Raw genomic sequence first — 17,072 nt, 5'->3', positions numbered from 1 at the left:
CTTAAGAGTCTGCTTTTTTTTCCATCGCTGTCATCCAATAAATCCTCTCCGCCTCTCTGATTTATCGCTTAATGCACTCTTTGTTGCCTTATTGCCCACAATGCCAGCCGTATATTTACTGGTGAGCTCCCTCATTATTTTGCTCAACTTTGTGCCCACGCTATTTCTATACAAATACCTTAACACTTTCCCTGCCCATCTACTATTCTTCATTCTCCTAAGCCTCTCTTCAAATCTCATTTTGTCATGTGGTGAACTTATCCGGAACGTCTGTTTGTCCAGGTATCATTGAGCATACGGTAATAATGCACGACTACTGGAGTCACATACAAAAGTATGGCCGGTACGTATAACAAAAAGCAATTATAAAGATTTTTTCTGTTGCAAGATGTAGGTAATTATAACCCCTTTGGAAATGCGGGCGTGTATTTCTGTGTGCGTTAAGCCATTTGCGGCTGTTTCTCAAATGATCTATACACGTCACTTTTTGCCATCCCTCAATTAAGCTCTCAAGGTCAACCCAATCCGACACAATGTGAAGGTTAGCTGCACGAGCGGCCGCTAACCTTGTACCACATATCGGCGTTTTCGCGCACCTGTGACACCAATCATTCATTTTCTCTCTCTTTACTGCAGTTCTTCACTGAAATAACCACCTTGACCTATATAGCGTATGTATTGTGGCATTTTATTGAGACACTCTGTAGCACCACCAATATGGTAACTAAATAACCAGCCTTGAAGGAGCACTTACCTTTGTTCGTTTTTTTTATAGTACTCTGCTTACATCGATGTCACATTTTATTCTAAAGCAGTGCATTCTTCAGCAGGCTTACGAACGAAGTGCAAGCTGCGGCTGTGTGCATTATAGCAGTCTCGTGCAAGTACGCACTCGCGCTGTTCACTCTGTCGCCAGCTTAGGAAAAATCAGACGGCATCAATGCGTTTTGTTTAAGAAGAACTCAGATTATAACTCCCCCCCCCCCCCAAAAAAAAAAAAACACGTTGTTAGTGTGGCGACGCTGTGCTTGATAGAAAACTGGGCGGGAAAAATTATTGTAGAACCTGTAAAGCATTTTCGACACGCCTGAACTAGATTCAGGTTGCAGATAATTAAGTTGGAGAGCCAGTTCCGTAAATACTAGTATAATAATAATAATATAATAATTCCGTAAATACTAATTTGATATGGTTGCGAATTTAATCTTGCTGTTACTACTACTACAACTATAATACTACCTACAACTCTTAATAATAATAATAATAATAATATACCAATCTTATTTTGGTAATGTTTCACAGTAATTAACTGTCAAGTGTTTAAAGTAGGAATAAAAAGTATAAGTTTCATCTGCCCAGAAAAGTGTAGGGATTTGAGAGGTTTAGAGAAGAAATTCGATACAGCTTTATTTATCAAAACAACTGCCAAAGACTGCCAACGACGAATTACTAGAGGCATTTTTTTATCATTTACAATCGCAGTGCTCTGAAAGAAAAAACAATTTATTTGTGTCATCTGCCAGTCTTCAAGAGAAACGTCACTGTGAAATGAGGATAGAAGCGCTGTACTCATTTGACTGTTTGTACAGGAACACGCTCAAGGCGAGGGCTGAACATACTACAAGCCAACTAGCCCAGTTGCCCAATGCCACAAAGACGCGTAGCTTGAGTGCTGGGAGCATTCAACAGTATATCGAGTTTATAAGCCATATAGTCCGCAAGAGAACAAACGAGTAACATTATGCATTTACATGATCCAGCGTCAAATAGAAGCACATAAACACATAATTGATTAAAGGATGCAGGTCAGTTGTTGCGAACGCGAACACATACTTGCTGCGTTAATATCGTGTAAATTCAGACACATGAAATATTGGTGATATGCATATTATGTGCTTGTAGGACAGACGGATAGTAAACGAGATCACTGATCAGAGCCTCAACACGAACACAAACCAATGCAACACTCTTTGTGGTCATGTCCGGCAAGACCAGGCCTCTTATTTGAAAAGATCTTCCGGCTAAAGCTAATACAATTATGAGCATATATATAGAGAGAAATGAAAGCAGCCGGCCCGGCCCAAGTGTCTTTAAAAAACGGAAATGCACATTTTATATAAACAAAATAAGATGAAAAAGACGGCAAAGAAATTTAGGCGAATGATAAATTTATAGCTTAATTGGTAGGTGCCCTAAAATTTATAACAAAGAAGAGTATGCATTCCTCAACCATAAGTTTGTATGTTTTTATCTCTAGACGTTTAGCCTTCTACATTGTTTATACACAACATCCTCCAGATTTGAATTTCTTCTCGATTTTACAAAAAAGTTCTTTTCATTCATTGGACGTCCTGCCTAACGATAAAAGAAATTCAACAAACTTCGAAGTCAATGTTGAAGGTTTTCAGGCTTTTGAAACTTCGTCAACGTGCCACTGATCGCCTTCTAGCCGAACGTCATTTCAAGAACATTTACATTTTTTTTTTTCACTTTCACGAGAATTTCAGAACCTGAAAGTTAAGTAGATGTACTTGTTTCAGCATTCAGCAGTTTCAGAAACAGTTATTCGGAGTGCACTACTGATAAATCTGAAAAAACACTGAGAGTGTCCTATAGCACCAACCCCAATCTAATCAAATCGAGAAAGGTATGACCGCATGAATTCACTAAACCGCAGTTATTACAGGTTTGCATGACAGTGATATACGCGGAATGGTTGTTGCGTGGATGGTTTTCACGTATACGTAACAACATCAAGTCGCTCATTGCGGCATTTGTCATATAAGTCGAAAGAATTGGATTCTGCTATGCCGCGGAGTTGAGTGATCCATCGACGCAATCCGGATCCTTCTCGGATGCCAGTTTCTGAGAGAGCTTGATCACAATATCGCGGAAGTGGTACGCCTGCATGTTGTCCTTGAGCAGGTATAGCACGAACCAATCACCATACGCAGCCTTCATCACCAGCTGATCCATGTCCTTGGAATCAACCATGCGACTGAGGGTCTTCAAGAGCAGGTACCGGTAACGGGGAAACGCGCACACCACTATACGGTAGAGCAGCGTGACGCCCGTGACCACGGCGAGGATAATGAGCCAGAACCAGAGGAACACGTAGATCTTCTCGTTAATGATGTTCAACGGCAGGAGACAAATAGAGTCGTGCTTCTGCACGTCTCCGGAGGTTCCGAACCGGTGGAAGCGGCACTTAGTCATCTTGGGAAAGACGCGTATCATGGGGTCCATCCCTCACCTCCGGGTCTTCGTTCATGAAGCGGATAACGTCGGCGCCGTACGTCGAGAACATTCCACCGAGGAACTTGTCGATGAAGTACATCTGGCCGATCACGTTGACGAAATTTATGACCTCGCAGATGAAGAACCGCAGCGCGTATGCCTGGTTCTGGCTACGGTGAACGTAAAAGTAATTCCACCACGTCGTCCACCTGCTTATCCTTCTTCTCGTGTTCAAGCAGCGGTTTGTTCAGCTCAGGAGGAGCGCCTGGACGCGTCCATGCTCCCAACTCCGCCAGAGCCATCGCGGGAAGTAGAACATCATGGCCTGCAGACACAGGACGAAGCAGACCCCACTGGTAGTACGCATGTTCGATCACCTCATCGCCATCCTTGATGCGGCGCTGGTCGACACCGGGTGCGGCGACTTGCTTGCCCACCGTTGCGTTTAGTGAGCGGGGTAGCGTGATGGTCCCTTCCACCCAGCAGTACGTATTCATCACAGGCTCTGGTATGGCGTCATGGGCCACGCAGTAGATTGGGTTGCCGAAGAACTGCGTGGCGCTGACGAGCACGCTACAGGCGAGCAGGAAGAGGCCCGTGAAGCGGTAGTGGAGCCGGAAGACATTGTTGTCCGTTTGCACTTTTCCCACACGCAGGATTTTCTTGAACGAGTCGGTGAAGAAGAGCTTGTCCATGGTGACGGCGCCGTTTGGCCCACGGCTGACGCGATCCTCGACGCGGTTGTGGGCGAAACGATCGTGGAGTGGCAGAGCCCTCGCTTATCGGCATCTTATCTCACGGTCCCGCCCGTAGAGACAATTGTCGCTGGGGCTTTGAAAACTCAGGTGGTATGGCGGCACCTGGTGAATAGGACGTGGACTAGACGACGCGTAGAAAAGCGCAATTCTTTCAGGTGATAATATCAGAAAGCGGGATTGATTTCTACATTCATGTATAAATGGCAGCATTCAAATAATCGACCGGTGGCCACGCGATGCATAGATGAATGAGGAAAATAACACGAGGATGCAGGGCGGGACAAGTTAAGGGTGTTCACGCGTATGACTAGCGTGTTCTTTCATGCCATTTTTTTCATCGCCAATGCAGTTAAATTGTTCCTTGTGTTAAGCTGGGTAGCAGTTCGCCTTTTGAAGGGGAGAAATTTAAGCTAATTCAAGTTTTAGCTCTTGTGTTTGCTAAGTCGTCTCTCTACTCAACTCATCGCACTGCTCTTGGAGAAATGCGATATGAATACATGATTCATTTTTGATAACTCACAGCCCAAGAAGGACGCAGACAAAGTTTAAGACAACACGAGCGCTGTCTGCGTCCTTCGTCTGCCTGCGACTTCGTTTGCGTCCTTCTTGTGCTGCGAGTAATGAAAAAATGAACTATTACCAACTAGCCCAGATTTCCCTTCTTGTTCAGAGAATACATGATGTTTGTATCATCTATTGCTGATAGCTGGCAAGGAAAGAAGTGGAGAACTTTCTTAATATTCTCGTGAACGGCGTACCTTCTTCACCTTTTTCCAGAAGCTCCTCTGAGTTTAAGCCCTGTGGGCAGGTGCCAGGGGTGTAGCAAAGAACTTTTTTCAGGAAAGGGGGAAGGGTGAGGTTCCGCCATACTCCATGTATGTTCATCCGTGCGTTTGCATGTATGCGTATATAGATACATAGGCTTACATGCAAAACTGAAGGAATAATTTGGGGAGCGGGGGTTTCAGCCTCTCAACCACGCCCTTCCCCCTTGTCTGTGCTAGGGGAGTGCAAGTATACAGTTGCAGAAACAACCACCCGTACAAACTGGCAATAGAAAAAACATTGATAAGTAACAATCAAGACGCCTACAATGGTATAAAACTATCACTCTGAAGCCAAGTTTATCCATTAATTTCGCAGCGGAGTCCCGTAAAGTGTCAACTTTCCTCAAATACCATTGTAGTGGTCCCAAAAAACAACGAACATAATATGCTGAGCGTATCATCGCGTGCTGCGAAGTCACGCGGTAGAAAAACTGCACTTAGAGCGAAAAATCCCGTTAGTAAACAGATGGTTTTGGACGCACGTTCCTTTCTCTGGACAACCTGCGTACAAAGTGGCGAAACAAACGCGATCCTTTCTCTGCACGACTGGCATGCAATGTGGCGAAACATAAAGAAGAACGTCGGTATTCGCATGGGTGTCGCCATCGTGTAGCTTTTTAGCGAAACGTTAGTGTCGGCGGGAGATTCGTTTGCATCAGCCGGAGGCTTCAAAGACTTGGGAAAGCAGGGCTCTTACTCGTGGCGCCGACTATTAGAAAAGAGGAAATAACTCCTACATGAGTGTGAACGCCTTCCATCGCCCCATCTACCAACCCCCTTAAAAATTGTCGTTATCGGATGCCTAATGCACAAACCTCCTCTTTCGTAAGTGCGTGTTTCGATTGGTCAGCCGATTTGTACGTCCCACATCTTGATTGGCCGAAATATTTTCTGTAAAAAGAATTTGTGCGTGGGATGTCTTTGTGAGTACGGGAACAGGTTGTTATGAACCATGGACTGAGATATTGTGATTCGAGGTCAGGAAAGACTTATTTATCTAACTGACAAGGAAGCGCGGCGTGGAGGGGGGGTCTGGAATAACTTTTAAGAGTGGCCGAATCAATAGGTTCCGGAAAAGGGTCTGTCGGGGGCCTGGCTATTGTATAAATGTTAAGGTAAGTGGGATTGGTATAGTGAAACTTCCATAGAAGCCCATACATCCAGAAAAGAACACCCATACGTTCAGAAAAGAGCGACTCATTAGCTGCTCACATAGAGGTAATATAACCATGTACGCAGGTGTTGCCGAGGTGTCAAATGGCGTGGTATAACTCATTATATGGCCTAAAGCAACCTTAAAGGGACCCACTCTGGGTGAAGAGATGTAACACCGTAGAAACATGAGTGCGATTATTCTAACAATGGTTCGAACAGCAGAACATTAAACGAGGCACAAAAAAAAAGACAAGCAATGACACCGCTGTTAGTCAGTAACATCCCTGCATGTCTTTCTTTCTGCCCTCGTGTAAAGTCCCGCTGTTCGAAACAGTGTTAGTTTAGAACCAACTATCTCCGGTGAATGCCATTTTGACTTATCTTTCTAGCTGCCTCAACCTTTCCATACATGCTGTCACGGACGGCCATTTTTGGCGACACCGCGTCACGGCAATTAACGGGCGCCGTACTCCCCGACTGACCGTGAGAAACGGCGGCGCCTGAAAGGGAGCCGAGAAGTGCAAAATGGGGTGCTCTTCTTAGAACGTCGCCGCCGACGGTTAATCCTTTTGTAACTGTGGCGGCGTCTGCAAGGTCGTAGAAGGCCGCGGTATACCCCGAAAAAGGATTAGACTACGAGACACGCCGGCTGAGAGCTAAATGGTTGACCGTTCCCACGGCGAAAAGCGTGGGAAACGCTCTGGTGGCCAAGCCGTATGACAACAACCCGACAGGTTGTCACTCTCGCTAGTTGAGGACCCTCTCCCAATTAAAAAGGGGTGGGGTCAAAATATTTTTGGGGCGGAGTTTCCCATCAATTAAACGCGCATGATTGGACCCATGTAGAGGTCTCTTGTCCCCAAGGAAGAGAGCGAGGAGACACGAGGGGGATTTAAGCGCAGGTATTTGCCCTGCTAGGCAGACTAGTCGCTGACCAAGATGGTGTAGAAACAGATCAACAAGCATCTCTTCTAGAAGTTTTTAGTGTGGCTCTGTATCGGCTGGCCACCTAAACTTAGCCGTTCGTCTAGTTGTGACGCGATATTAACGTCTGCAACGTAGACATCGGGACTTCGCCTCGAGTTAGCTCAACCTGCTCGAAGTCACCTGCAAGCACTAGCCTCCCGGAGCCACCAGCGTTGCAACACCGCCGACATCGCAGTCGTGCCAGAACTCGCTTCGACTTCTCGCATCCGATCGTCGGGGACACAACGCTGCCGGTCATCACACGTATGCCTTCACCTGTTTATATCTTCGAACTTTCTCCTCTGTAGTTCTGTTGTGTTAGTTTGTGTAGCTTGTAATAGTTCTCTCGCGTAAGCTGATTTATTGTTTTTATATGTATTTGTATCAAGTGTTGATGTAATTTGTTAGCTGTATTGAAGTGTTGTATTAGATCCCGTGTGCTGCAATATCACTAGAGTAAAGTTTGTTTTGTTTTCCCACGTCTCTGATCTCTTCACTGTCTCTGCTTGCGTACGGAACGAACCAACCTGCTGTCATTCCCGTCGCCGACTTCGCGCTGGCGACGCTAGAGTGGCAGCTTGTAACACATGCTTTATTCACCAACTTAATTGATTCAAGTGCCTTGTGTCTGTTCATTTCCATGCTGGATTCATGGCTTGCTGCCTGAAAAATGTGTTGTCCGGACAATATATTATGTGACACTATTGGTTCCTGCCTACGCTGAACCTTCGCATACAGAGTTGGGTGAAGCTAATGTCTCGAATGAGTCGTTAGGCTGCAACGCTCTGGTCGGTCCTCTTTGTCCCTCGTTTTAAACCAGTGTTAGCTATGAGCCAACTATACCTAATAACGCTTTCACACGGTAAATCACAGGGTGCCATACTGGCTGGGATCATCCTGATGTCGATCCTCTTCCAGGCCGCCCGCCGCGGAGGAGCGGTGGTTATAGTGCATGGCTGTTGACCCGACGGTCGCGGGTTTGATACCGGCCCTGGTGGTCACATTTTGGGGGAGGCGAAATTCAACGTGTACTGTGCGATGTCAGTGCACGTTGAAGAACCCTAAATGATCGAAATGTCTGGAGAACTCTGAGTCGGTTTCTCTCATACTTATATCGGGGTTTTGCCCCGCCGTGGTGGTCTGGGGGCTAAGGTACTCGGCTGCTGACCCGCAGGTCGCGGGATCGAATCCCGGCTGCGGCGGCTGCATTTTCGATGGAGGCGGAAATGTTGTAGGCCCGTGTGCTCAGATTTGGGTGCACGTTAAAGAACCCCAGGGGGTCAAAATTTCCGGAGCCCTCCTCTACGGCATCTCTCATAATCATATGGTGGTTTCGGAGCGGTAAACCCGACATATCAATCAATTAATCATATCATGGTTTTGGGACGGACAACCCCGTGTATTATTATTATCTAGTTTTAATGCAATCTCGCATAAATACCCCATTTATAGCACTACACGTACCAGAACCGTAATCGAAAATATAGACATGGCGAAAAATGACCAGTGGTGGGAGACCTAGGTATCACTTGCATTCGTGGCAATCTGAGGATTCACTCGAATCATAGGGCGATAGGAAGACATTTCGACAACCGCGTTTAAAAACACTGAAATACCTACGTCAGATGGAACGCGTGCGCAGGGCTGCCTCTGAAAATGTATAGTGGAGAGAGCAGGGATTGGAAAGTGCAAAGTTTGATCGTTCTATAGGCTGTTGTGCCACAGACATGTTCCTCGTTCGGGAGCACGTCTCACGAGATCGAGCCCTGTTCCGACGAATTGTCTCCCCCCCTCCCAGCGCCGCCTTCCGTGCAGAAGAACCGTGCAGTTCCGGGGATAACGTCGCTTCCTCCGCCGAACCACTTTGCAGTTCCGGGTAGGGCTGCGTCTCCTCAGCCGAGCCACTGTGCCGTTCCGGGGAACTGGTCTCGCAGAAGAGTCCCAAAACGCTATTTAAGGCCGTTCCGGCCCCATGTTAGGGGATTTTGCCCCAGCCGACGTTGTCGTGCTGGCCGGCTCTGTACAAACGACAACCTGCTACAGTAAACGCTACTTTTGTTGCTGTTTTCAAAACGAATTGGCTCCCTGTTTCGCCTTCGGGCTAAGGCTTCAGCGAAGTCCGCTCGACGGCTCGCCGCTCTTCGCCACCGCTACCATCGCGACAGAGAAAATTCATAACAAGGCATACGAACAAGCTGTAAAACGGGAACGTGGAGGCCATTTGGAGGGTAGAAAGGTTGGAGCTTACTACACACATGTTTACGACGGTTGAGTGCAGCCGCGTATGGTTGACAACGCAATTGGAAAGCGGGTGCGAAAAAATATCAGTAATCTCCTCCCGCGTACTTGAGAAAAAAGGCCCGCGGTATAAGTGACTGGTACTGTGAGCTCTAACTTCTGTTTGAATACATGTGAAATGTTTCATTTTATTTCACGTTCTATATTGTTGTTCATTTTTTTTTCAAGGTATTTCACGATCATCACAGAATGATTGCCCAATTGTATGACAAAATAAGCACATGTCAGAGTGTTGATTGGAAACAATTCAACGAAACATTTTCATGAACTTCATGAGATCAGTAAAACGCAAAACGGGTGTACTTGGCCTCCTCGGTGCCCGGATTGGTATACACTCAGAGAGCAGGCGCGTCAGGATACCTGCGAAATAGACGCATTTTATTACAGGAAAGTCCTGTGTTGAGCCGTGCTCTCTCGCGCGCCTCGAACTCAAAACAACAGCATATCAAGAGAGAGAATACAATGAGGGAAAGGCAGGGAGGTTAACCAGAGAATGGAGCATCCGGTTTGCTGCCCTGCACTAGGGCAAGGGGGGAATGGGGAAGAAAGATTGGAAAGAAAGCGAAGAGGGAAATAGACGCGCACGAAAAGAAAAGGAGGGGGGGGGGGTGCTACAGTCTATACAATAGGCCGCTGCCACGCAAAAAGTTCAGTAAGGCCTTCACTGATTTTCTGTGAGCACACAAATCATGTCGTCTTTCCAGCACTGATTGTTCAGACAAAGGTCTGTCGTCAAGGCGAGCTAACGCAGCAGCTAGTTGCCGTCTTTGCACGCTGTAACGAGGGCAGTGACAGAGAACGTGCTCTATAGTTTCATCGCTGCCGCAATGACCGCAAGCAGCACTAACAGCATATCAAAGTTATGAAATAAAGTCACTGACCTTTTCGTCGAGCTATAACCACTTTTGACGAAAAAGTGAGTGATGTTATTTTATTCGATAGAGGCGAAAATGCTGTAGGGTCGTGTGCTAAGATTTCGGTGCACATTAAAGAACCCCAGGTGGTCGAAATTTCCGGAGCCCTCCACTACGGCGTCCCTCATAATAATATGGTGGTTCGGGACGTTAAACCCCACATGTAAATCAATCAATTACTTTATTACATTCAGTGGTATGCTATTGATATGCTATTGGAATATGCTATTTTCGTCGAGGTATATAACCACTTTACCCGTCACGGTGGTCTTGTGGTTACGGGGCTCGAATGCAGACCCGCAGGTGGCACGATGGAATCCCGACCGCAGAGTCTGTGTTTTCGATTGAGGCCGAAATGCTTGTGTCCCGTCTGCTTAGATTTAGGTGCACGTTAACCAGCTCCAGGTGGTCGAAATTTCTGGAGCCTTCCACTACGACGTCTCTCATAATCACATCATGGTTATGGGACGTTAAAGCCCAATAATTGTTCATTTGTGCGTGAGCAACGCGCGGAGAGTTCCGATCTGCTTGCCATTCTGCTTGCGTTTAGCTTGCACGGTAAATTTGAGGATGTCATCTTTCCTGAAGGGCATCACATTCCGATTTGTTGCTATCGCATTCGTTGCTTTGCCATTGTGGCAAAGCTGTGACTTTTTTAACACGAAAGTGTTTTATACCCGGGCCTTCCACGGCTCCGTTGACGTATTTCTGTCACGGATGTGACTTTGTAAAATTTATTTATTTATTTATTTATTTATTTATTTATTTATTTATTTATTTATTTATTTATTTATTTATTTATTGGTACCTCAAGGGTCCCGAGGGACATCACATGAGGGGTGGGTGTCATAAGTAAAAAGAAAACGATAAACAATATTTTAACAAATTGCGAAGAAGAAAACGAGAAGGAAATTTTACCTGTTTGTGGGGCGTCGAACCAGCGATTTATCAATCTCTAGCTCACGTCGCTAACCACTATATACGCCGCGGACCGAACATTACCGGGAAGGCTGACGGCAAGCCATTTATATACACCGCATATTGTTTGGCGGTCCTCGGAGCTTCGTAACTTCAGCGCGTTTTTTTCATCAGCAGCCAACTGGTGCGAAGGTCTCAGGTTGGGTAAGGTGCCTAGATAACACAAGTTGTTTTAAATGCGAAGCATTCCTTAGCGAACTTCGGCGACCTTGAGCATATCTATCTATCTATCTATCTATCTATCTATCTATCTATCTATCTATCTATCTATCTATCTATCTATCTATCTATCTATCTATCTATCTATCTATCTATCTATCTTGCTAACCAGCTAGCTAGCTTCCTACGACTTTTAGCTCTCCTGGTCATTGCGATAATGGTATCAATACCAAACTTGGTATGAGATATGACTGTATGAAGAACATACTTGACTAGTCATAACATCAAAATCATGACATGTGTGCCATGACTGTCATGATTTACATTTCATGGTCCTGCAGCTCTTGCGGTGGTTTCGTTCACATGGCATGTTGTAAAACTGGTATGGTATGACATGATTGCATGGCGAACACAAGCGAAACACGAAAATCATGACATGCGTGTCATGTAATGACATGACTACATGCCACGCTCATGATGCGCTGGCGGTCGTATCGCTAGCTTTACATATATCAAATTTGGTATTACGTGACGCCAGTGGATGACGAAGGTATGCGACTGGTGCAAACATGATAACCATAAGATGCGTGTCATGCGAGGTTATGACTACATGGCACAGTCAAGGTGGCAATACATTTTGACGTGACGCGTTGCGCGTGGTCACCGACGTTCATTTCGTCGCGTCACTGCGTTGCCACGCCAGGCGCTTGTTCTGTCATATACTGGCATGCGCGTTTGAGCGCGTCCGGCGTCCCTCCCTCCGTCACGAAAAGAGGGAGACGCAGTGTCTCGCTAACCCATCGGCGCGAAATGCAGCACGTCGTATGACGCGCCGGTTGCCGTCAGACCGTGCCGATGAACACTGGTCGCGGCTGGCGTCAGACTATAAAGTGCTCGCGTTTTGCTAACGTAGCGTCGCTTTGCCAGCATGCACGCGCGTCAGCGTTACATTGTAGTATATTGGGCCCTTCATGATGCGCTCACGACCGTTTTGTTAGCTTCGTATATACCAAATTTGGGTGTTACGTGACGTCAATGGATGATGAAATATATGACTGGTGCAAACATGATAGTCCTGACACGCGTGTTATGTAAGAACATGACAACATATCACGCTCATAGCGTGCTCGCAGCCGTTTCGCTAGCTCCCCATATGCAAAACATTGTATCACGTGACGTGAATAGATGACGAAGGTAAACGACACATCCAAACATGTTAATCATGACACGCAAGTCACGTGCGGCAATATTTACCTCCACCTCGTAACATTGTGCAAGTGGCATATTAACATTTCTCATTCATGATTTGCATATAATCGATTCCCACTGTACGCGGGATCTGTCAATTTTATTTAGCAAGATAGATGGTTATGTGGAGTTTTGTGTCCCAAAACCCCCATATATTTATGAGAGATGCTGTAGTAGAGGGCTCCGGAAATTTCGACCACCTGAGGTTATTTGGATTGGATTGGATAAACTTTTATTATTGGATAAACTTTTATTTGAGGTTATTTAACGTGCACCCAAATAAGAGCACATGGGACTACAACATTTCCGCCTCCATCGGAAATGCAGCCGCCGCAGCCGGGAATTGATACCGCGACCAGCGGGTCAGCAGCCGAGTATCTTAGCCACTAGACTACCGCGGCGGGGCTTTGTTTTTATCAAGAGACCTTCGAAAAAAAAAGGCAGCATATCCACGAAGTGAATGATGGAGAGTGGGGCGAAGCATCCGTCCGTCAATTCATTATTGCTTCCGTCCATCCATGCGTGCGTCTGTGTGGCCGCCCGTGCGTCCGTCCGCCCGTCCGTGCGTGCGTCTGTTCGTGCGTCCGCACGTCCATCTGTGCGTCCGTCCCTGCGTTCGTCCATGCATCCGCTCCTGCGTCCGTCCATGCGTCCATGCATCCGTGCAGCCATTCGTTTTTCCGTCCATGCATCTGTTTGTGTGTCTGTTCGTCCACCTATTCAACACTCCAAGTACCACCATCTCGCATCTTTTCATCATATATTCCTCATATAGAAGCACCGCCATCCAGTGGACAATCCAAGGACTGAACGAGAGGAGGCACACGCACACTTCTTACGGCTTGCGCTTCGTGTCGACTTCCCACCTTTAACCACCTCGAGTTCATGGTATATACTAGTTCACTGTATTTATGGCACCGCGGCCCAACGCTCGCAAACCTTTCTGAAACCAAGGAGGTTACGCCCAGCGAGTGTAACGTAGCAACCCTTTCTTGTCAGATAGTGCTCAGTGTACATGCCAATGGCTGCTAAGGGGGTATGAGAGACAGGAGAATTCGGCTTCTAGTTAACGCGCACTCTGCGAATTTTTTATTGTTCAACAACGCACAGAAGAAATCTCCCACTGGCACCGCCTTGGAGGTCAAAATGTAAAACTGGTTACACACTACTACTACGACTACGAGGGACGAACGGGTGCCGCTATAAGGAGCTTCGCCCCTAAACATCGGCAGATCCCACGTACCTGGGTATCGACGTTATGCGAAGCATGCGGAGGGAAGGTGACCATGTTGCATTTTTTTTTTATTGAGTGACACGTCATGAATTGACGCTAAATATATGTGCAAATGTTGCACGCACAGACATATGTTGAAGAGTTGCATATGTTTATATAACCAGTTGTTTGCACTTGCGCAACAATGCCAACTGGAACATCCGTATTATCGACCCCAGAAGCTGTTATGAAGCGCTGATGCTCGCGAGGACGCTGGCCCTGGGCACTGCAAGATAAATCAGCTTCAGCGCATGGCAACTAGCCCCGATTGAGGTTAACCCGACGTGACGGTTGTATCAAAGGAGCACATATGTAATATTTATAAAACTGAGTAGGCAGCACTGCAACCGCTATTGACGTTTCGCGAAGATTAGCGTCTATTTGAAAAGTAGTTCCAAGGCGTAGCGTAGCTCTGTGGTAAAATGCTTCATTGTCACGCAAAATGATTGGGTTCAATTCCTGCTGGGACCCTGACATTTATTCTTTGCACTCGTCGGGTGTATGGTATATCGATGCCGGGTATTTGTTAACGCTCACGCGTGGAAATTGCCCATGTGTGTTCTCGTCGTTCCCGAAAAGATACTAAGTGTAAATCACTTGCGGCACATACCCGCAAACCAGCGGCACATACTCGCCCGTGGTTATGCGCCACTGTCTGGCGGGAAGTGTTCGACGACGTGCGCGACGGGAGTGTGACATTATTGATGTCTTGACCAGCGCGTAATATTCGTCAAACCATCTTACCCTCCCATGCTAAGTTTGCTTCACGCCAAGTTAAGGGGGTGAGCACGAGAGCACCCAAACGTAAACGGCTTGATAGATAGATAGATAGATAGATAGATAGATAGATAGATAGATAGATAGATAGATAGATAGATAGATAGATAGATAGATAGATAGATAGATAAGTTCAAAGTCGCCGAAGTTCGCTAAGAAATGCTTCGTATTTGAAACTAGGGGAATCATTTAGTAGCGATCACTGCCTTCTCCGGATCACTCTTCCAGCAAAAGCGACTCGCAAAAAGTCGGATCAAGTCAAATAAATGACTGATTGGAACAAATTCAGAACGCAAGACATTCTTCCTGTGCTCTTTTCCGCAGCTATGGGGAGTGAGCAAAGCATTTGCTTGCAATTCATCAACAACACGTTAAGACACCTCAGACCTCCCAAGAGATCCCCACGGTAGACAATCTCGGCCTGCACTGGTGGGAGGTACGCCAAAGTGTTACCAAGCGATGGAAAAGGCAAAAGCTGAATCGCAAGCTTAAAGCTCGCATTACTCAACTGAACGAACAAAGTATGCCGCCCAGCTCACTGGTTCGAATTTGATAAAGAAGCATAGCACAGCAGCACGTCAGATGAGCTCGAAAGGGATGTGGCTGCTCCTTCGCAGCCTTATTCACCCTATACTCAAACGAGAGGGGAGACGCAACGACTACTCCGGCGGGCTTTGCACGGGTACCAATGCACGACGGCGCAACTCCCGGACACCCTGTGTAACCCACTCGCTATGGGCGTCCTCTCCCTCTCCACTGGAAGACCTCCATAGTGATTCCTAAACCAGGCAAGATGGCGAATGCCGCACAGCTGACGCATATCTCACTCACTTCATATTGCCACCTAGTCATGAACTGCGGCGAGAACGAGCCCGGATCCATGGAGAAACAAACGAAGAAGTCGTTTAGGACTGCGCGCGCTCTCGCTCGGTGATTTTTGTTTGTGTCGTGTCAATGAACTGCGTCTTGATTATGTGGTATTCCTTGCCCGAAGCCCTAACCTTCACGTGTGACAATATCAAGAATTGAAGGAGGCCCACTTCGTCAACCAATATACGCGCCTTTCGCAGGCGGTATCCGGGTGCCACATGTTAGGCCACCTGCACATAAAACACGACTGCATTCCCGAAGAAATGCATGCAGACTTCTTGAGCTGTGGCGCCACAAGCTCTGTGTTCCTCTACTTCTTCGAAACATGCACTCGCAGACACACGAAGGCAGATGAGAGGCACGCTCTCTGGCCCCCGAACACCAATATGGATCTAGGCCAGGTGTATGTATACTACGTTGACGTGGCAGGGCCGTCGCCTACTGGATTATACACGGTCACCGTAGTTCTCCAGGACAAATGCGTTAATGGGCTCTCCCATTTGACTTTCAACCCTGGCGTGCTGAGGAGGTAGCAATATCACTTGCCACCTCGCACACGAACTCCAGAGTAATCATCCCGGATTCACGCAGAGCCCGTGAAAACTATCTGGCGGGTGAGGTACGTCTCACCTTTAGCCTATACACGATATTCTAAAGCGAGTCATCAGGGATTCAGACCCCTCACCCAAACTCATCGTTTGGACTTCGAGCCACCAAGACCACGGCCTTAGAAGTAACAAGGCCGTGGACGCGACCGGCCATGTGCTTATCCACCGGGCACTAGGCTTTGCAAGTTCAGAGACTAGCCAACCACTTGTGCGACTCAGAAAAATTCTACATGATATACTACTTCGAACGACATCGATTTTTTCTGGTGCCTGCTAAGGGCCTAATTAAGGCCGATGTACGAACCGTAAGGTGCTTGCAAACTAACACCTTGTTGTGTCCCTGCTATATAGTAAGCCATTTTAACCCGAAAGTCGATGGACGGGGTCCCTCCCTGTGGGGAAGTCTCCGATAACTTTCACGTGATGTTGGCGTATCAGATGAATCCTTCCCTTCGCCCTAACCCTTACTCTACTCGTGAGGCATGAGAGGCAACCCTACTAAATTGCTCGGGGCTCGAGACTCAAATAGCTCTAGTCCAACGGGAGCGACCTTGTCCAGCAGGATCCTGGAATAAGGGCTCCCCCTGTGTAAAGGGTCCTCATGAGCCTGCGAAGTTTCCATCGATAAAGGTTTTGCACACACACACGCTGCTCAGGAGCTGGACAAGCTCTGGATCACCTGCTACGGAAGCGGCCACGTTGTGAAGCTGGACCGTGAGACGGATAATACGCTCATTTTTTTGCTTGCCAATATTAATTTCTCAATTGGGTCTTAACGGACAAGTTGTAACGCGCAACACTAGTATTTAATTATGCTGAAAAAAGATTATTTTTCAGAATGGGGGTCCCCAGTTTGCTCCAGATAAAGCAAATAAGAAGTTTAAGCACTTAACGTGCGTGATCTTCGCACAGGCTTATACACGCTGCTTAATCTTGAACGGAGAAGACTGGCTCTCATCGTTATTGCAATTCCTTGCAATCGTGTTGTTTGTATTTGCCTGTAC

The 17,072-nt window shown here is 46.9% G+C and overlaps 1 pseudogene across 1 annotated transcript; it reads right to left on the bottom strand.

Annotated features, from left to right (window-relative positions):
* Window positions 1-1,381: 1,381 nt before the first annotated feature.
* LOC142795992 (innexin inx2-like) lies at window positions 1,382-3,985 on the bottom strand (annotated as a pseudogene). The gene has a single exon (XR_012893467.1). The product of XR_012893467.1 is annotated as an innexin inx2-like (transcript).
* Between the last annotated feature and the right edge of the window lie 13,087 nt (window positions 3,986-17,072).

This window comes from Rhipicephalus microplus, unplaced genomic scaffold (genome assembly GCF_043290135.1).
Source record: "Rhipicephalus microplus isolate Deutch F79 unplaced genomic scaffold, USDA_Rmic scaffold_996, whole genome shotgun sequence".
Taxonomy (NCBI): Eukaryota; Metazoa; Arthropoda; class Arachnida; order Ixodida; family Ixodidae; genus Rhipicephalus; species Rhipicephalus microplus.
Note: the sequence above shows the minus strand (reverse complement) of the source record. Positions and strands in the feature narration are given on the sequence as shown.